Genomic DNA, 22,117 nt, shown 5'->3' with positions numbered 1-22,117 from the left:
TCCCGGCAGCCCCCTGCTTCTGAACTTGAGGCGGCAGCACCCCTCCCCCGGTTCTCTGCTCCAGGGGGCCCATGCCTGAAGCTGTGTAAGGGGTCCCATAATTCCTGATGGCGGCCCTGCACATTACTATAATATTTTTATATGGACTGTAAACTGAAGGACTTATGAATAAATGGCTGTGGAGCGAATTATTTGAGTTTCCATTATTTCTTATGGGGAAATTCGCTTTGATATACAAGTGTTTTGGATTACAAGCATGTTTCTGGAACACATTATACTCGTAATCCAAGGTTTTACTGTAATCCAACGTTAGAATGACTTCAAATAAATAAATGTCACAGCCTTCTGAAAGTAAAGACTTCATTTACTATAAGCCTTATTTGAAAATGCTAGTTTCCTGGCTGTCTCTGGTTTTATTACTTTCCAAGTCACAACCCTGGAGCAAACGTGCAGCAAGCAAAGTCAGCATAAGGTAAGCATTGAAGCCATTGGATCGGAGAGACAGTCAGGATTTTTGGAATGAAGCCCTCCTCTGTGTCCTTCTCATGACAGGTGCACTTTATTGCAGAGGTCTCCTGGTCGCTGTGGAGTGACACACAGCAGACGCTCTTTGGGATCAGACAATGTAAAATGCACAATATCCTGGACCAGGCAATCTGGCGGGAGAGAGCCGAGTCCGTATTCTGCAGCGAGACGACAATTCTCATCAATTAGCTCTCTGAGTGCCGAGCTCCAGGAAATATTGCGGTTTATTCCATTCTCTTCTCCCCCCCCCCCCCCCCAAAGACAATTACCATGAGGCTGGAGGACACATGGGCCCAGATTCTCAAAGGCGTTACGACGGCGCAACACCATTTGCACCGTCGTAAGTCCTAATCTGGCCCCGGGTATCTATGCGACTGATTCTTAGAATCAGTTACGCATAGATATCCATTAGATCTGACAGGCGTAAGGCTCTTACGCTGTCAGATCTTAAATGCAATTTTTTTTCCCGCCGCTAGGTGTCGCCGACGTCGTTTTCCCCGTCGCTTATGTAAATTAGCTAATTACGACGATTCCCGAACGTACGCGCGCTCGATGCAGAGAATTTATGACGTTTCCGTAGCCTTTGCGATGCGTAAAGTTTCCCCTGGGTCTATGAGGCGCAGCCAATGTTAAGTATGGCCGTCGTTCCCGCGTCGAAATTTAAAAAATCTACGTCGTTTGCGTAAGACGTCCGTGAATGGCGCTGGACGCCATTTACGTTAACGTCTAAGCAAATGACGTCAGTGCGACGTCATTTAGCGCAATGCACGTTGGGTAATTTACCCGACGGAGCATGCGCAGTACGCTCGGTGTGGGAACGCGCCTAATTTAAATGGTGCCCGCCCCATTTGAATTAGGCGGGCTTGCGCCGAGCACTTTTACGCTACACCGCCGCAAGTTTACAGGTAAGTGTTCTGAGAATCAGGCACTAACGCTGTAAACCTGCGGCGGTGTAACGTAAATCACATACGTTACGCTGCCCAGGAGCAACGTAATTATATGTGAATCTGGGCCATGGAGCATTTAAAGGGGAACTCATTTTATGTTCAGTAATTTTGATGAATGTGTTTCATATACAGATTTATAGATTCTCCTTCCATCGGGCAGTACAGTCAGCACTACTGCTAAATTCCTCTGGGATCAGCCAGGCAAAGGGCCCGCCCTGCAGAAGGAGGCAACCTCAGAATTGCTGTCCCTATAGGCAACCCATGGGAAGCTTTATATTTAAATTAAAGCTAAATATTGCGATTAGCAAATATTGTCTAAATCCATTCATCATGTGTATTCTTCCTGAATCTTGGTGCTCTTCTGTATTTCTTCCAAATCTGTGCAGTAATCCAGAGACTTCCTGCGATAAAGACCGCTCTTTGCTGCTCTCCCTTCTTGTGCAGGGGGACCATCACATTATGGGCAGCTTTAGTGAGATTGGTGGCAGATTTGTACCTCTCCAGTGAACTGACCTTCCATGGCTCTCCGGGCACACCAGAGGAGATGGCAGGCGCTGTGGCAGATTTACTAATCTATAGAAACACCTAGAAAGAAAGATATAATATCATTTCATTATCAATATGTAACGGATTGAATCCACAAACTGAATAAAGGGGGAGCAGATAAGCTAGTGACTTTATTTTACACAGTGTGCACCATGTCCTGGAGTACCGACATCTTGCTGCAATCCCGCAGTCTGGACTTTGTTATCGGTACAGTTTGTACTGAGGGAGAGGTGACTGAAGGTACATATAATCTGTGTATTGCATCAGATGGTACGTGCCATATAGATCAGCACTCCTCGTTCCTCATCTGAAGCCCCTTATCCAACAGATCTCATCCAATGCTCCTCATCTGAAGCCCCTCATCCAACTCTCCTCATCCAATGCTCCTCATCTGAAGCCCCTCAACCAACTCTCCTCATCCAACGCTCCCCATCTGAAGCCCCTCATCCAACACTCTCATCTGAAGCCCCTCATCCAACACTCTCATCTGAAGCCCCTCATCCAACACTCTCATCTGAAGCCCCTCATCCAACACTCTCATCTGAAGCCCCTCATCCAACACTCTCATCTGAAGCCCCTCATCCAACACTCTCATCTGAAGCCCCTCATCCAAAACTCTCATCTGAAGCCCCTCATCCAAAACTCTCATCTGAAGCCCCTCATCCAACTCTCCTCATCCAATGCTCCCCATCTGAAGCCCCTCATCCAACACTCTCATCTGAAGCCCCTCGTCCAACACTCTCATCTGAAGCCCCTCGTCCAACACTCTCATCTGAAGCCCCTCGTCCAACACTCTCATCTGAAGCCCCTCCTCCAACACTCTCATCTGAAGCCCCTCCTCCAACACTCTCATCTGAAGCCCCTCCTCCAACACTCTCATCTGAAGCCCCTCCTCCAACACTCTCATCTGAAGCCCCTCCTCCAACACTCTCATCTGAAGCCCCTCGTCCAACACTCTCATCTGAAGCCCCTCATCCAACGCTCTCATCTGAAGCCCCTCCTCCAACACTCTCATCTGAAGCCCCTCATCCAACACTCTCATCTGAAGCCCCTCATCCAACACTCTCATCTGAAGCCCCTCATCCAACACTCTTCATCCAATGTTCTTCATGTGAAGCCCCTCATTTAACACTCTTCATCCAAAGCTCCTCATCTGATGCCTCTCATTCAGTGCTTCTCATCCAACGCTCCTCATCTCAAGCCCCTCATTCAATGCTTCTCATCCAGTGCACCCCATCTGAAGCCCGTCATCCAACACTACTCCACTGAAGCCCCTCATCCAAGACTTCTCATCTAATGCTCCCCATTTTAAGCTTCTCATCCAACACTCCTCATCTAATGTTCCTCATCTAAAACCCCTCATCCAACACTTCTCATCCAAATTCCCTCATCCAACGCTTCTCATCCAGTCCTCCCCACCTGAAGCCCTTCATCCAGCACTTCTCATCCAAAGTCCCTCATCCAACGCTTCTCATCCAGTCCTCCCCACCTGAAGCCCTTCATCCAACACTTCTCATCTAAAGCCCAAAACTGCTCATCCTACCCTCCTCATCTGAAGCCCCCCATCCAACACTCCTCATCTGAAGCCCCTCATCCAACACTCCTCATCTGAAGCCCCCCATCCAGTGCTCCTTATCTGAAGCCCCTCATCAAATGCTTCTCATCTAATGCTCCTGATCTGAAGCCCCTCGCCCATCACATTTCATCTGAAGCCCTTCATCCAACACTTCTCATCTATCCAATACTTCCCATACAACATTGCTCATTCAACTCTCCTTATCCAACACTTTTATCATCTCAATTCCTTCATCCAACGCTCCTTATGCAACACTCCTCTTTCAATATGAGAGGGGGGGGGCTGGGGAAGGGTACGTTGGGACTTTAAATGAGGTAATGGGTCAATTACCTCCATCGCTGGTTTTGTATAGAAAAAGGAAGCAAAAGCGGGACTTTAAATGAAGCATGTGCGGGAAACAGATTGTAATAAATGGGGGAGAAAAAATAAACCAAAGATAATAAATCTGAAATGCGTTTAAATATTTTATTGCTTTCACATAGTGCACCGTCCTTGACTATATTGCACTATTGAAGAAATAGATAGACATATGTATTTTACAGATTAGTTGGGGGGAAAGGTATGCGGGGAATGACCCAAGTATATAAATACAGCAAGTACATCAATCTGTACTGTATCCATTAAGACATAAAATAGGTATCACATGCTGAACAAAGATTACATCACGTCATACTGCAGTGATTATACATTGATGCATGGAGTATGTAGCTCTACGCGTTTCGCGACTGTTGGTCGCTCATCAGGAGCAGGCAGAAGAACGGGGAGAGGTGAGTGTAAACAAACCTTCCCCGTTCTTCATTGTGGCAGTGTCAGTGATCATCTGTTCCCTGATATAGGGAAAGACGATCACTGACGTCACACGTCCAGCCCAGTCCCCCCTACAGTTAGAAACACAAATGAGGTCACACTTAACCCCTTCAGCGCCCCCTAGTGGTTAACTCCTAAACTGCAATTGTAATTTTCACAGTAAACAATGCATTTTTATAGCACTTTTCGCAGTGAAAATGACAATGGTCCCAAAAATGTGTCAAAAGTGTCTGATGTGTCCGCCATAATGTCGCAGTCACAAAAAAAATTGCAGATAGCCGCCATTAGTAGTAAAAAAAAAAATATTAATAAAAATGCAATAAAACTATCCCCTATTTTGAAAACGTTATGCATTTTGTGCAAACCAATCGATAAATGCTTATTGGGATTTTTTTTTACCAAAAATATGTAGAAGAATACGTATCGGCCTAAACTGAGGAAAAAAAATGTTTTTTTTTTTTAAATCTTTTTTGGGTATATTTATATTAGCAAAAAGTAAAAAATACAATTTTTTTTTAAAAAATTTTCGCTCTATTTTTGCTAATAGCTCAAAAAAATAAAAACCCAGAGGTGATCAAATACCACCAAAAGAAAGCTCTATTTGTGGGAAAAAAAGGACGCCAATTTTGTTTGGGAGCCACGTCGCACGACCGTGCAATTGTCAGTTAAAGCGACGCAGTGCCGAATCGCAAAAAGGGGCAAGGTCCTTAAAGCGGAGGTTCACCCCAAAAAAATGTTTTTAACATTACATTCAGCCGAGTTGTCATAATGACAATCGTCTGTTTTTTTTTCATTTTATCCCGTACATACCATATTTTCACCGCCGCTTCCGGGTATGTCTTCTGCGGGACTGGGCGTTCCTAATTGATTGACAGGCTTCCGACCGTCGCATACTGCGCGTCACACGTTGCCGAAAGAAGCCGAACGTCGGTGCGCAGGCGCCGTATAGAGCCGCACCGATGTTCGGCTTCTTTCGGCAACTCGTGACGCGCTGTATGCGACGGTCGGAAGCTTTTCAATCAATTAGGAACGCCCAGTCCCGCAGAAGACATACCCGGAAGCGGCGGTGAAAATACGGTATGTACGGGATAAAATACAAAAAAAACAGCCGATTGTCATTATGACAACTTGGCTGAATGTAATGTTAAATTTTTTTTTTGGGGTGAACCTCCGCTTTAAGGACCTTGCCCCTTTTTGCGATTCGCCACTGCATCGCTTTAACTGACAATTGCGCGGTCGTGCGACGTGGCTCCCAAACAAAATTGGCGTCCTTTTTTCCCCACAAATAAAGCTTTCTTTTGGTGGCATTTGATCATTTTATTTTTTTGAGCTGAACCCCCGCTTTAACCTGCATAATGTTCCGGGTCTTAAGTGGTTAAAAACCATACAACAAAAGATGCAATCAACAGCTGACGTGTTTCAAACCGTAACTACTGGTGCGAAACACGTCAGCTGTTGATTGCATCTTTTGCTGTATGGTTTTTAACCAATAAAGAAATTGTTGTTGGAGTGCGGCCATCCAGATTACATTTTTTTCTATATCATACAATTCCCGCCGGAAAATCCGATCGTGTGTACGGGGGCTTAAAATGGTTGTAAACCCTCTGATACTACTTGCACCTGCAGGTAAGCCTACATTAAAGTGGATGTAAACCCCTCTCATCAATTGTAAACTACTGCCATAGTGCTGATCTATAAGGCGATACATGCCTCCTGCATCTATCCTTACCAGTCAAATGTGTCCCGTTTATTAGTTAGAAGCCCCCAAAAACAGCAGATTCAGTGGGTGGGTCTGTCATCGGCGCTTGGTGGGCAGGGTCATGATGTCAGCAGATGCCCTTCCCACCTCTACACTCCCCTTGGCCAGAGATGCAAAGCGCATTCATGGTAAAAACAGAGCGCGCTCACGGCCCCCTGTCATTTCTGTACACAGTCACATCCATCTCCAGTGACAGTCTGGGATGATCGGTGCGGGGGGGAGGGTAAGCTGTGAGCACCGATCCTCCCTGAATGGCTTTTCATCTGCTTCTCTCCCTCCCGCGGCTTTCACCTGAAAAGCCATGCAGGGGGGGGATCGGTGTTCACAGCTTACCCCCCCCCCCCTCTCACACCGATCATCCCTGACTGTCCTCAGTGTCCTTCTTCAGCGCCCCCCCTCGTCCCTCTTCGTGTGTACACACAAACCCCCCCCCCCCCCCTGTGTCTTCCTCCTCCGCCCCCGGCTCGTCCTGATCTGTGTTCACATTCCCCCGTGTCTTCCTCCTCCTCATCTGCGGTCTTCCCTCCCCTCTCTCTCCTCTCCCGAGGGCTGCGAGGGGGGAGGGGGGCGGGGGGCGAGCAGGTAGATCTGTGTGGAGTGAGGAGCTGGTATGTCAGTTACCAGCCCCTTTCTTTTCTGGACGGGACACAGAGCGTCCGTTACCGATCGCTGTGCGTCCTGTGATAACTGAGCAGAGTAACCTGTGTGTTACTATGCTCAGTGTATGAATGGAGGGGAGACGCTGTCTTCCCTCCATTCATCTTCTGTGCAGAGAAAAGGACTGGGGAATGAATGTCCTCTGTCCCTTTCTCTGTCTCAAATGGGAGATGTCAGGGGTCTCTGTTTAGACCCCTGACATGTCACCAACGCCCCCCGCAGGACTGATAAAATAAAAAAAATTGTAAAAAAAAAAAATGAAATTGAAAAAAAAAAAAAAAAAAAAAAAACAACTGACACAACAACCGCCCCCCCCATACTGACACGATCCAGAGCCCCAAGACCACTGACACCGACCACTGACATCGACCACTACCCCACTGACCACTGCCCCACTGACACCGACCACTACTACACTGACATCATCCACTGACACCGACCACTACCCCACTGACATCGTCCACTGACATCGACCACTACCCCACTGACATCATCCACTGACACCGACCACTACCTCACTGACATCGTCCACTGACACCGACCACTACCCCACTGACATCGTCCACTGACACCGACCACTACCCCACTGACATCATCCACTGACACCGACCACTACCTCACTGACATCGTCCACTGACATCGACCACTACCCCACTGACATCGTCCACTGACACCGACCACTACCCCACTGACATCGTCCACTGACACCGACCACTACCCCACTGACATCGTCCACTGACACCGACCACTACCCCACTGACACTGACCACTACCCCACTGACACCGACCACTACCCCACTGACATCGTCCACTGACACCGACCACTACCCCACTGACACTGACCACTACCCCACTGACACCGACCACTACCCCACTGACATCGTCCACTGACACCGACCACTACCCCACTGACATCGTCCACTGACACCGACCACTACCCCACTGACCACTGCCCCACTGACACCAACCACAACCCCACCCCCTTTCCCAAAGCACTGTAAATAAATATATTTAAAAAATAAAACCCCACCCTCTCATCAATAATACAAAAATACATTGTAAAAAAAAAAAAATGTAATTGTAAAAATTAATAAAAATAAAAAAAATCCACTGGTCCCAAAAAACCTTTTGGAAAAAAAAATATTAAATTGTAAAACAAAAAAATTATCTGACACTATCCACTATCCTGACACTCCACATTTCTGTGATTCGCACCGCATTGCTGTTCAGATCACATGCGATGTCTGTGTGATGCGATTTCAGCCATACAAACTGTATGGCTGAAATCGCATCACATTCGGACCAAACACGCACAGGACCCTTTTTTTGGTCTGCACCAGAATCGCATGGGTGTTCACACATATGCGATCTGATTCTTGTCCAAACTGTCAGTTCGCAGTGCTATATGCGAGCTGAAATGGGGGTGACATTACTATTGTATGACACTCCCCAGCAGTTTGCATATGGCTGTGTGAACTGCCGTGCGAGTCGGTGCGATGTGGGAACCCGCAGTGGATTCGCAGAGTTCCCGAATCGCACCAGTGTGAAAAAATGTTGGGTTTACATCCACTTTAAGGCTTACCTGTAGGTGCTTGCAATATCTCCTTAACCTACACGATAAAGGAGATATTTGCAGAAAATCGGGCACCGATGTCTGCGGCTCATGCGCGCCATAGACAACAGCGCAGGTGCACTGAGCGTACCGGGACTTGAATGGGATAGTTCCAGAGAAGCGTGCACGCGCGAGGATCGTGCCGGTTCCGCGCGCATGTGCAGTAGTAACGCCACAGTCACAGCGCCGGAGTGCCGGTGGAGGAGAGGAACGATGGTCGCTGTGGGGGCTTCGATCTCAAGTAAGTAATTCATAATGAGCTAGTATGCTAGTCATACTAGCTCATTATGCCTTTGTCTTGCATGTTTGTATTTCTTTTTTTAATGTTTTTTTGGGTTTACAACCACTTTAAAGCGGGGGTTCACCCAAAAAAAAAAATGTAACATTAGATTCAGGCGAGCTGTTAGAAGCACAATCGGGTTTTTTTTTTTAAATCGTTGCCGTACATACCGTTTTATAGATATATGTTCTCCGCGGCTTCCGGGTATAATCTGCGGGACTGGGCGTTCCTAATTGATTGACAGGCTTCCGACCGTCGCATACAGCACATCACGAGTTGCCGAAAGAAGCCGGACTGCGAGTCGGCTCTATAAGGCGCCTGCGCACCGACGTTCGGCTTCTTTCGGCAACTCGTGACACGCTGTATGCGACGGTCGGAAGCCTGTCAATCAATTAGGAACGCCCAGTCCCACAGATTATACCCGGAAGCGGCGGAGAACATATATCTATAAAACGGTATTTACGGCAACGATTTAAAAAAAAAACACCCGATTGTGCTTCTAACAACTCGCCTGAATCTAATGTTAAATTTTTTTTTTTTGGGTGAACCCCCGCTTTAAGAACAAAACCTCTGATTTTACACCTTTTAACACAACCAGTCTTAAAGGGGTTGTAAACTCTTGTTTTTTTTAGTAACAAACATGTCATACTTACCTCCACTGTGTAGTTCGTTTTGCACAGAGTGGCCCCCGATCCTTGGCTTCTGAGGCCCCTCTGCGGCGCTCGCTCCTGATAAACACCCTATGAGAAGCGCTCTCGGGGTAGGGGGAGGGGGGAAGTTAACCTTGCGGATGCGCCCCCGAGCATCCGCGTCATTGGATTTGATTAACAGCAGCGGGAGCCAATGGCTGCGCTGCTATCAATCTATCCAATCAAGAGCAAAGAACCCCCAGGCAGAGAGGTAGAGGGGGGAACGAATGGGCTCATGTGGAAATACACCCCAATAATCCCTATGTAGAAATATACCCCAATGATACCCTATATGTACAGGCTCCATGTATGGCCTGTGACCATCAAACCCATGAACCCCATACTCCATGCTGTGTGCTCAGGGTCTAAAATATGGACGGAAACATTTAGATTGGTTACTCATTGTTCCCTTTGTGCTTCCTATAAATGCTGGGGGGGGGGTATTTGAGAGGAATATTGGAAATGTCCCATCCTGAGTTAGGGCAGCCTGGCACAAAAGCCACTTACCTTCCTCCACAGAACTCCTATGACGTGACTGACCCAGCCGGACTTGAGGGGTCGGTCAGAAGGTCCTCCACAGGAATTCCCACAGACACCACACGGACAGGATCAGGATAGGTCTCATCACACACGCCACGCAGACCTTCAATGGCTTTAGCAGCTGCCAGTGGGCAATCCAATGCATAGACCGTCTGCAGGAAATAATGTACCAGTTATTGATCAGTGATGGGAGGGATAGGAAGACAAGGTGGCTCAGGAACCCCAAAGACCCTTATTGATCAGAGATGGGAGGGATAGGGAGACAAGGTGGCTCAGGGACCCCAAAGACCCTTATTGATCAGTTACTCCAGGAACTCCGTTTTGCCTGCCTAGGTCATGGCCTGTGGGTTTTTAATTTTTAACCACTTAAGGACCTCCTAACACTGATATACGTCGGCAGAATGACACGGCTGGGCACAAGCACCTACCTGTACGTCCCCTTTAAGTGCCCGGCTGTGGGTGCGCGCCCGCCACCCCGTCCGAAGCTCCGTGACCCGCGGACCCGATCGCCGCCGGTGTCCCGCGATCGGTCACAGGAGCTGAAGAACGGGGAGAGGTGAGTGTAAACAAACCTTCCCCGTTCTTCATTGTGGCACTGTCAGTGATCGTCTGTTCCCTGATATAGGGAAAGACGATCACTGACGTCACACATCCAGCCCCGCCCCCTACAGTTAGAAACACATATGAGGTCACACTTAACCCCTTCAGCGCCCCCTAGTGGTTAACCCCTAATTTTCACAGTAATCAATGCATTTTTTTGCTGTGAAAATAACAATGGTCCCAAAAATGTGTCAAAATTGTCCGCCATAATGTCGCAGTCACAAAAAAAAAAAAAAAAACGCTGATCACCGCGATTAGTATAAAAAAAAACATTATGAATAAAAATGCCATAAAACTATTCCCTATTTTGTAAACACTATAAATTTTGCGCAAACCAATCGTTAAACACTTATTGCATTTTTTTTACCAAAAATATGTAAAAGAATACGTATCGGCCTAAACTGAGGGAAAAAAAAGTGTTTTTATATATTTGTTGGGGATATTTATTATATCACAAAGTAAAAAATATTGATTTTTTTTTTCAAAATGTCGCTCTATTTTTGTTTATAGCGCCAAAAAAAAAAAAAAAACGCAGAGGTGATCAAATACCACCAAAAGAAAGCTATATTTGTGGGAAAAAAGGGACGCCAATTTTGTTTGGGAGCCACGTCGCACGATCGTGCAATTGTCAGTTAAAGCAACGAAGTGCCGAATCGCAAAAAGGGGCAAGGTCCTTTAGCTGCATAATGGTCCGGGTCTTAAGTAGTTAAAGTTATTCAAATGTTTCCATACATACAAGAGATACAATAAAGTGAAGATAAGATAAACCAAGTCCTGACAAGGTAAGTATTATCAGTAAAGCCCTGCAGAGGTCTCTTTTACATGGGCAGCTAGGGGCATCTAAAGAGACAGTAGTTGTCTTTTCACCATCACCCAAACCTCTCACCTATAGAAGGGTTGGCACACATGCCACAGATGCAAAGCTGCAACAAATTTACCTTGGCTTATAGAATTTGAGAGGCAGCGCCATCTGTCAAACTTCCCTTTTGGAATTAATGAGAGTGAGCTGCAACCCCAAGCCAACCTACCCCCCCATATTGTAAGAAACACTTGGGGAAAAAGGATGAGCGCAATCAGAAGGTCCTCGGCTGAGGTGGTAATGTAACCCAGACTGTCGGGGGAGCAGAAATATCTCCCTGTGTGGGTGACAGGCAGAGACACCAGGATGGATGGATCACTTTAACTGACAATTGCGCGGTCGTGCGACGTGCCTCCCAAACAAAATTTGTGTCCTTTTTTCCCCACAAATAGAGCTTTCTTTTGGTGGTATTTGATCACCTCTGCGGTTTTTATTTTTTGCGCTATAAACAAAATTTTTTAAAAAAAATGCAATATTTTTTGCTATAATAAATATCCCCCAAAAAATCTATAAAAAATAAATAAAAAATGTTTCCACAGTTTAGGCCGATACGTATTATTCTACATATTTTTGTTAAAAAAAAAAATCGCAATAGGCATATATTAATTGGTTTGCCCAAAGGGTATAGCGTCTACAAAATAGGAGATAGATTTATTGCATTTTTTTTTACGGCGGCGATCTGGGATTTTTATTGTGACCGTGACATTGCGGCGGACATATTGGACACTTTTGACACATTTTTGGGACCATTCACATTTATACAGCGCTTAGTGATATAAAACTGCACTGATTACTGTGTAAATGTGACTGGCAGGGAAGGGGTTAACACTAGGGGGCGCTGAAGGGGTTAAATGTTCCCTAGTGAGTGATTCTAACTGTAGGGGGAGGGGGACTCACAAGGGGAGGAGACCGATCTGTGTTCCTCTGTACTGGGAACACAACATCGGTCTCCTCACCTCTGACTGGATATGGATCTGTGTGTTTACACAGACACAGATCCACGGTCCTGCCGTGATTGCGGGCAATTGCCGGGCACCGAGCGATGCCACGGGCGCGTGCACCCCCTAGCTGGCCGGGAAGCCCAGGATGTCATATGACGTCCACCCACTATGGGAGATCCCATCTGTTGATGTCATATGACTATGGGCGGCATGTGAAGAGGTTAACCGCTTGCCGACCGCCAAAACTGCGGCAGGTTGGCTCGGCTGCGCAAGATCACGTAATATAACGCAATGTTGCTCTGCGGCCACTAGGGGCGAGCACGCGCCCCTGGTGCTGATGCGAGGGCATGGCGGACGCGATCACCGCCGGGCACCCGCGATCGCTCGTGACAGAGCGTGAACTGGGAGCCGCGTGTGTAAACACACAGCGCCCGATTCTATCAGGGGAGAAATGACTGACCGTCTGTTATACAATGTATGAACAGCGATCAGTCATTTCCCCTAGTCAGTCCCATCCCCCCTTCAGTTAGAACACACCTAGGGAACATAATTAACCCCTCGATCGCCCCCTAGTGTTAACCCCTTCACTGCCGGTGACATTTTTACAGTAATCAATGCATTTTTATAGCTCTGATCGCTATAAAAATGCCAATGGTCCCAAAAATGTGTCAAAAGCGTCCGATGTGTCCGCCATAAGGTCGCAGTACCGATAAAAATTGCAGATCGCCGCCATTACTAGTAAAAAAAAAAAATATTAATAAAAATGCCATAAAACGACCCCCCATTTTGTAGACGCTAGAACTTTTGCGCAAACCAATCAATAAACGCTTATTGCGATTTTTTTTTAATGAAAAATATGTAGAAGAATACGTTTTGGCCTAAACTGAGGAAAAAAATTGCTTTTTTATATATTTTTGGGGGATATTTATGATAGCAAAAAGTAAAAAAAAAATAAACATTTTTTTCAAAATTGTCGCTCTATTTTTGTTTATAGCGCAAAAAATAAAAACCGCAGAGGTGATCAAATACCACCAAGAGAAAGTTCTATTTGTGGGAAAAAAAGGACGTCAATTTTGTTTGGGAGCCACGTCGCACGACCGCGAAATTGTCAGTTAAAGCGACGCAATGCCGAATCGCAAAAAGTGGCCCGGTCATTGACCAGCAAAATGGTCCGGGGCTGAAGTGGTTAACAAGAGAAAAGTTTAATGTGACAGTTAAAGGCATTGTGCAAAAATGTACAAATCTCCCCGACCTGGAAAAATCGCAGGTGTTTAACCCCTCCCCCAGGATGACGCACATCACGAGGAGCCCACAGACCACTGAAAGTGATCCCCGTAGAAGTGCTGCAGGAGGAAAGCGATGAGCCGTCACTAATCACTATGCAGAGGCTGTACAGCAGAGCATCTACTAGAGACGGGCCTCTCTCACACGGGACTGATCCGTGATGATTCGCCCCGTGAACCTCCGCTGATCCCCGCTGAGCAGGCGGATGACAGGGCGATCCCCGCACACTGTTCAGGGACCGCCCTGTCAGATCTCCGCTCTCCCCTATGGGGGGGGGGGGAGGGGGGGATGAACACTGACCGTCAGTCCGTGCTCACCCGATCCCGATCCGCAGACGGAAGGAGGAATAGGATTTTCCTCTGTCTGCAGAATCTGAGGGTTGCGGACCCGGGTGAGATCGGGTGTCAGCGCCCGCAATCTCATAGGGACCAATGTATGTCCCTTTTTCATCCGGAAACGGATGGGTGAGAAAGCGGACATACGGTCCGCCCGCGTGACAGAGCCCTTCGTTGTGACACTAACTTTGCCCCAAGGAGTTGTGCTGTGACATGATCCACCAAGCATGTTGTATGATACATGAATATTGTGCTTACAGAATGCCAAGGTGACCACACATGTCCTGTGCCATGCCATCAAATGCAGCCACTGTGCCCATCATTTATCGCCACTGTGCCATCAAATGCAGCCACTGTGCCCATCATTTATCGCCACTGTGCCATCAAATGCAGCCACTGTGCCATGCCATCAAATGCAGCCACTGTGCCATGCCATCAAATGCAGCCACTGTGCCATCAAACGCAGCCACTGGGCCATCATTTATCGCCACTGTGCCCATCAATTGTCACCACTGTGCCATGCCATTAAACGCAGCCACTGTGCCATAAATTGTCGCCACTGTGCCATGGAAAATGCAGCCACTGTGCCATGGAAAATGCAGCCACTGTGCCATGCCATCTACGCAGCCACTGGGCCATCATTTATCGCCACTGTGCCCATCAATTGTCGCCACTGTGCCATGCCATCAAACACAGCCACTGTGCCATGCCATCAAACGCAGCCACTGTGCCATGCCATCAAACGCAGCCACTGTGCCATGCCATCAAACGCAGCCACTGTGCCATGCCATCAAACTCAGCCACTGTGCCATGCCAAACGCAGCCACTGTGCCATCAAACGCAGCCACTGTGCCATCAATTGTCTCCACTGTGCCCATCAACTGTCACCACTGTGCCACGGCAAACGCAGCCACTGTGCCATGCCAAATGCAATCACTGTGCCATGCCATCAAACACAGCCACTGTGCCATGCCAAATGCAATCACTGTTCCATGCCAAATGCAATCACTGTGCCATGCCATCAAACGCAGCCACTGTGCCATCAATTGTCGCCACTGTGCCCATTAATTGTCACCACTGTGCCATGGCAAACACAGCCACTGTGCCATGCCATCAAACGCAGCCACTGTGCCATGCCATCAAATGCAGCAACTGTGCCATCATTTATCGCCACTGTGCCCATCAATTTTCACCACTGTGCCATCAAACGCAGCCACTGTGCCACATAAGTGCATGGAGATGGGGGTGTCTGGGAGGTCAAAAGAAGAGAGGGGGGGGTGAGGAAGAGAGGGGGGGTGTAAGTAAGAGAGGGGGGTGTCTGGGCTGTCAAAAGAAGAGGGGGGGTGAGGAAGAGAGGGGGGTGTCTGGGGGGTATAAGTAAGAGAGGGGGTGTAAGTAAGAGAGGGGGTGTCTGGGGGGTATAAGTAAGAGAGGGGGTTGTGTGAGGAGTAGAGAGGGAAGGTGTGAGGTAAGTTGTCTCCCCCCCCCCTTGTACTTACAGACACACTGTGTATGAAACATTTTCTTCCTCCCTGCGGTCATGTGAGAGAGACTGAGGCAGAACGGCTGACTTAATTCACTGCACAGCGGTGCTCTCTATTGCCACCTTCAGGCTGGAGGGAGGAGGGCGCTGAATCCTCTCTCCAGGTATCTGTCTTCTCTGTACTGTGCGCATTGGAGCCTCGCTTCCACTGCACGGACGCGCGGGGGAAAGGACTCGCGGAAGGGGCGGGGTTCGGATGACTCATACCTGTACGCGGCGGCGGAGCGGCGCCATTTTGTTCCATAGACTCCTATGGACTGAAGTGAAATCACGGAGGCTCTGCTCGCAGGACCGGTACAGCGCCCCACAGAGGACTAATCGGAGATTACTTCGACAGATTTTTCATCCTACATCCATCGGTGACACAGTAAGTCTCATTAGCGGTGATGTCAGTGTGTGTGTGAGGGGGGGAGATAGAGAGCTGGGCCGGCTTGTTGTGTAATGTGACCTGTCAGTGTTTTCTCTCCTCTTTCTGGTCTGAGGGAAGAGAAATCACTTTTCACAATATATATTGTTTTATATATATATATATATATATATATATTTTTTTCTTTTTATTTAAGGGCCCAGTGGTCCCCAGGGCCCCAGATGGTAACCATTTTTTTTAAATATATATATATATATATATATATATACACCCCCCTGCTTCTCAATTCGCGGCAGCCCCCCCCCCTGCTTCTTAATTAATTTGAGGCAGCAGCACCCCCCCCCCCGGTTCTCTGCTCCAGGGGGCCCCCCATGCCTGAAGCTGTGTAAGGGGCCCCATAATTCCTGATGGCGGCCCTGTCTGACAGGGGCCCCAAACACCTGACCTGACATGGGCCCCCAACAACCTACTTCACAGGGGCCACCCTACATGACAGGGCCCCCCCTCCTCCTCCCAGTTCGAATATTTGCCCCCCCCCCCCCAATCCCTATAGAAAAGGGACGGCAGGAAGGAGAATCTGAGAATCTGACATAATAACAAGGCCCCACAATATATGACAAAGTATAACCTAAAAATACAAAATGTACTTTATTATACATGAATGAATGGAATGTAACCAGGGGCGGACTGACCATACCTGAGGGCCCCGGGACCAGTAGGGGCCCCATGAGTGTCTCCTGGGCTGGTATCTATATTGGGTCTCCCATCCTGTGTTTGTATCCGGATTGGACCGGACGGCGTCCTTATGTCACAGATTTCCTGGCCGGCCAGTGTTTATCGTTGCTAGGATACAGGGGGCCGCATAGAGCATGTGCAGTCACTGTGATCCTTTCTGGTTGGACCAAAAGCAGCTTTCCTGCTGACATAGACCCCGCCCCCTGCCGCCTCCCACTCACCGCCCATTGCTTTGATGTGATATCTACAATATGTGTTTACCCCACAGTGATCACACACACTACCCAATGGGGGCACAGGGATCCCTGCTAGGGGGCACACACTACCCAATGGGGGCACAGGGATTCCTGCTAGGGGGCACACACTACCTAATGGGGGCACAGGGATCCCTGCTAGGGGACACACTACCCAATGGGGGCACAGGGATCCCTGCTAGGGGGGACACACTACCCAATGGGGGCACACACTACCCAATGGGGGCACAGGGATCCCTGCTAGGGGGGACACACTACCCAATGGGGGCACAGGGATCCCTGCTATGGGGAACACACTATCCAATTTGGGGCAGAGGGATCCCTGCCAGGGGACACACACTACCCAATGAGGGCACAGGGATCCCTGCTATGGGGAACACACTACCCAATGGGGGCACAGGGATCCCTGCCACCAGGGGGCACACACTACCCAATGGGGGCACAGGGATCCCGATTTGGAACAATTTCCCTCTTTCCTCCTCATTCAAAATTGGCGTCCTTTTTTTCCCACAAATAGAACGTTCTCTTGGTGGTATTTGATCAACTCTGCGGTTTTTATTTTTTGCGCTATAAACAAAAATAGAGCGACAATTTTGAAAAAAATGCAATAGTTTTTACTTTTTGCTATAATAAATATCCCCCAAAAATATATTAAAAACATTTTTTTTTCCTCAGTTTAGGCCGATACGTATTCTACTTATTTTTGGTGAAAAAATTGAAATAAGCGTTTATCGATTGGTTTTCCACAAAATGTATAGCGTTTACAAAATAGGAGATAGTTTTATTGCATTTTTTATTAATTATTATTTTTTTACTACTAATGGCGGCGATCAGCGATTTTTTTCATGACTGCGACATTATGGCGGACACTTCGGACAATTTTGACACATTTTTGGGACCATTGTCATTTTCACAGCAAAAAATGCATTAAAAATGCACTGATTACTGTGAAAATGACAATTGCAGTTTGGGAGTTAACCACTAGGGGGCGCTGAAGGGGTTAAGTGTGACCTCATCTGTGTTTCTAACTGTAGGGGGGCGGGGCTGGACGTGACATCATTGATCGCGTTTCCCTATATCAGGGAACACACGATCAATGACAGCGCCACAGTGAAGAACGGGGAAGGTGTGTTTACACACAGCTCTCCCCGTTCTTCAGCTCCGGGGACCGATCGCGGGACTCCAGCGGCGATCGGGTCCGCGGGACCCGTGGTCGCGGTCACGAGCTTTGGACCGGGTCGCGGACACGCGCCCGCGACCCACGGCTGGGCACTTAAAGAGGACATACAGGTACGTGCTTGTGCCCAGCCGTGCCATTCTGCCGACGTATATCTGCAGGAGGCGGTCCTTAAGTGGTTAAAATTACCGATAGATACCTAACGGAAAAAAAACGATTGTTTGTAGGCACCTCCATCGGTTAAAAATCCACGCATGCTCAGAATCAAGTCGACGCATGCTCGGAAGCATTAAACTTGATTTTTTTCAGCACGTCGTTGCGTTTTACGTCACCGCATTTTATGACCGATGGTGTGTAGGCAAGACCGACCACCAGTCAGCTTCATCGGGTAACTGATGGAAAAATCCATCAGACCGGTTTCATCGGATTGACCGATCGTGTGTACGCGGCATTAGGGCCAGTCCACACCAGACGCAGTTCCGTACAGTTTTGTGCGCATTTCTTCTGCACAAAATGCATGCGCAGTGTTTTATGTATTGCAATGGCTCTTGTTGGCTCTAGTTCTCACCATGCAATCAGATTCCGGTGCAGAAACTGACTCCATGGTGTGAACTAGAGCCAACCACAGCCATTGGAATACATGGAAAACACTGTGCATGCATTTTGTGCAGAAAAAAAACACACGGAAATGAACGGAACTGCGTCTGGTGTGAACTGACCCTTAACCTCTTGCCGTCCGCTGCACGCAGATATACGTCTGCAGCATGTCACGGACAGGCAAAAGGACGCACCTATACGGCCCCTTTAAGAAGCAGTTGTTGTGGGCGTGCGCGCGCCGCGATCTCCGTGAGCGCGCCCGTGGGCATACCCGCGATCGTCTCACGGAGACATAGAACGGGGAGATGTTAGTGTAAACACTTCGGGGCAGATATACGTACCTCGGCGCATATTTGCGTCGGGCGTAGCGTATCTAAGATACACTACGCCACCGTAACTTATGTTTTTTTTCTCTGAATCCTGAAAGAATTTGCGCCGTAAGTTACGGCGGCGTAGTGTATCTTTGGTGGCGTAAGGGCGCGCAATTCAATTCGATGTGATGGGGGCGTGTTTTATGTAAATACGTCGTGACCCGACGTAAACAACGTTTTTTTTTAACGCCGCATGCGCCGTCTGTCGGGGTTTCCCAGTGCGCATGCTCGAAATTAAACCGGAACAAGCCAATGCTTACGACGGTGACGTCATTCTACGCAAATCCCTATTCGCGAACGACTTACGCAAACGACTTAAAAAATTCAAAATGCGAGGCGGGAACGACAGCCATACTTATCATTGAGTACGCCACCATATAGCAGGGGTAACTATACGCCGGAAAAAGCTGAACGCAAACGACGTAAAAAAATGCGCCGGCAGGACGTACGTTCGTGGATCGCCGTAACTAGCTAATTTGCATACTCGACGCGGAAATCTACGGAAACGACACCTAGCGGCCGCCGAAAAAATGCAGCTAAGATCCGACGGCGTACTAAGACGTACGCCTGTCGGATCGATCCCAGATGCCGTCGTATCTTGTTTTGTGGATACGACGCGGGAACTTTAAAATTACGCGGCGTATCAATAGATACGCCGGCGTAATTCATTCGTGGATCTGCCCCAACATCTCCCCGTTCTGCCTAGCTGACACGGTCACTGATCTCGTTCCCTGTCATCGGGAACGCGATCAGTGATGTGTCACAGCAAGCCACTCCCCCTACAGTAAGAATTACGCCTTAGGGAACACTTAACCCCTACAGCGCCACCTAGTGGTTAACCCCTTCACTGCCAGTGTCATTTTCACAGTAACCAGTGCATTTTTATAGCACTGTTCGCTGTAAAAATAACAATTGTCCCAAAAATGTGTCAAAAGTGTCCGATGTGTCCGCCATAATGTCGCAGTCACGATAAAAATCGCAGCCATTACTAGTAAAAAAAAAAATTATTAATAAAAAAATGGAATAAAACTATCCCCTATTTTGTAGACGCTATAACTTTTGCGCAAACCGATCAATAAACGCTTATTGCGTTTTTTTTAACCAAAAATATGTAGAAGAAAACGTATCGGACTAAACTGAGGGAAAAATAAAGTTTTTATATATCTTTTTGGGGACATTTATTATCACAAAAAGTAAAACATATTGCATTTTTTTCAAAATTGTCGCTCTATTTTTGTTTATAGCGCAAAAAATAAAAACCGCAGAGGTGATCAAATACCACCAAAAGAAAGCTCTATTTGTAGGGGAAAATGGACGTCAATTTTTTTTTCAGAGTCCCCAGAGTTACCCCTTGAAATCTGAATCCCCAGAGTTACCCTTTCACTGTAAGGGAGAACTCTGGGGACTCTGATGTAAGGGAGAACTCTGGGGACTCTGATGTAAGGGAGAACTCTGGGGACTATGATGTAAGGGAGAACTCTGGGGACTATGATGTAAGGGAGAACTCTGGGGACTCTGATGTAAGGAAGAACTCTGGGGACTCTGATGTAAGGAAGAACTCTGGGGACTCTGATGTAAGGGAGAACTCTGGGGACTCTAACATAAGGAATGCTCTGGTGTACGGCAAGGACTCTGATGTAAGGGGGAGCTCTGATGTAATGAGTGCTCTAAGAACCCTGACTTACCTTGGACTACTTACTTAGAGGCAGGAGAGAGAAGGGGGGAGGGGGAGACTTAGTCCGGTCTGAATAATGTGTCCGGGTCTCAGACAGTGTGAAACCCGGACGCATGATTCCAAACCCGAACTGTCCGGGTGAATCCTGAACAGGTGACAACCCTACCCCACGTGTCATGCAAATTCACTCCCCACCTGCTAGGAGAGCAGCTAGACTCAGAATCAGATTACTACAGCAGATCAGGCAGCAATTGAGATTGGTTGCTAGAGGATACAGCACATCATTACCACTCAATAACTGGTTGCTAGATGTAACGGCGCACATTACGGCTGCTTAGTTGCTAAAAGTCCCTGCACATTACCGGTCAGTGATTGGTTGCTATAGGTTACCACTTAATGGTTGCTCGAGATAACAGCCCATCATTACAGCTCACTGCTCGGTTGCCTGTGGCATCTCCAGTAGGCACTGCAGCAAGGTCTATATCCTGGCAGTCCTCCCACTCTTCCAGTCTCCCCCACATAGTACTCGCTTGGTGGTTTTTCAGCAGCTCAGTCTCTCACGGGGGAGGGGGGGGGGTGTAACTCTTCCCATAACACTGCGCCGCCCTGGTGGATGTTGCTCCCTCCTCCGAGTCCAGGCCCCATGGACTTCTGTGAACAGGCCATTCCTTGAGACTACATGTCCCATTCATGCCCCTCAAGTCTCTTCTGATTGGCAGCTTGTTCTGCTTAGCTGGAGGCAGTGGTGTATTTAGGTTTCGTGCTGCCCTAGGCCTGACTAAACTCGTGCACCCCCTAATTTAAATATGACCCACCCCTTCCTGTCAAGGCCACACCCCTTTCTGTTTAAGAGTGGGGACACTAGTTCTTGGGCCTGGGGGTGGGGCATTGGATTCCCTTAATTTGCATAGATTTCCTATCACTTCCTGTTTGGCTATGGGGCAGGAAGTGAAGGGAAATCTCTGCAATGGGACAGGGATGGTAAAAAATAAACAGACAGGGGCTCTAACCCTCCCGCCACTCTATCTAGAATGAAAAAAAAAGTGTTGCCTATAGTTCCACATTCAGCAGAAATTTCTGATGATTTTATGGAGAGGACTGAGAAGATATAACATGCCAATGGTGCAGCAGAAAACATAGGGCACAGTGAGGAAGCTTTGTGGTCCAGGATGAGAGGACAGTCAGAATTAGAAGCAGCTTGTGTTACACTAACAGTGTAGCGCAAGCCGGCGGGGACTCTTTCCGTGCTGCCCCCCTGCAAAGTGCTGCCCTAGGCCTGGGCCTTGTTGGCCTAGGCCAGGATACAGCATTGGCTGGAGGGAGGGGGAAGAGCGAGCGAGCAGCGATTAGACAGAGCTGGCTGCTGACAGGAAGGGGGGGGGGGCAGCAGGTTGCGAGCGCACAGACGACCTGCAGCTGCGCCTTTTCCCTGTGATAGCAC

At 48.0% G+C, this 22,117-nt stretch overlaps 1 long non-coding RNA gene across 1 annotated transcript; it reads right to left on the bottom strand.

Moving 5' to 3' along the window:
- Window positions 1-1,919: 1,919 nt before the first annotated feature.
- LOC120917361 lies at window positions 1,920-15,669 on the bottom strand. Its single transcript, XR_005744189.1, has 3 exons — window positions 15,457-15,669; window positions 9,906-10,090; window positions 1,920-2,057 (listed from the first exon to the last, which is right to left on the bottom strand). It is a non-coding gene; the product is annotated as an uncharacterized LOC120917361 (long non-coding RNA).
- Between the last annotated feature and the right edge of the window lie 6,448 nt (window positions 15,670-22,117).

The sequence above is a fragment of the Rana temporaria genome, chromosome 11 (assembly GCF_905171775.1).
Source record: "Rana temporaria chromosome 11, aRanTem1.1, whole genome shotgun sequence".
Taxonomy (NCBI): domain Eukaryota; kingdom Metazoa; phylum Chordata; class Amphibia; order Anura; family Ranidae; genus Rana; species Rana temporaria.
Note: the sequence above shows the minus strand (reverse complement) of the source record. Positions and strands in the feature narration are given on the sequence as shown.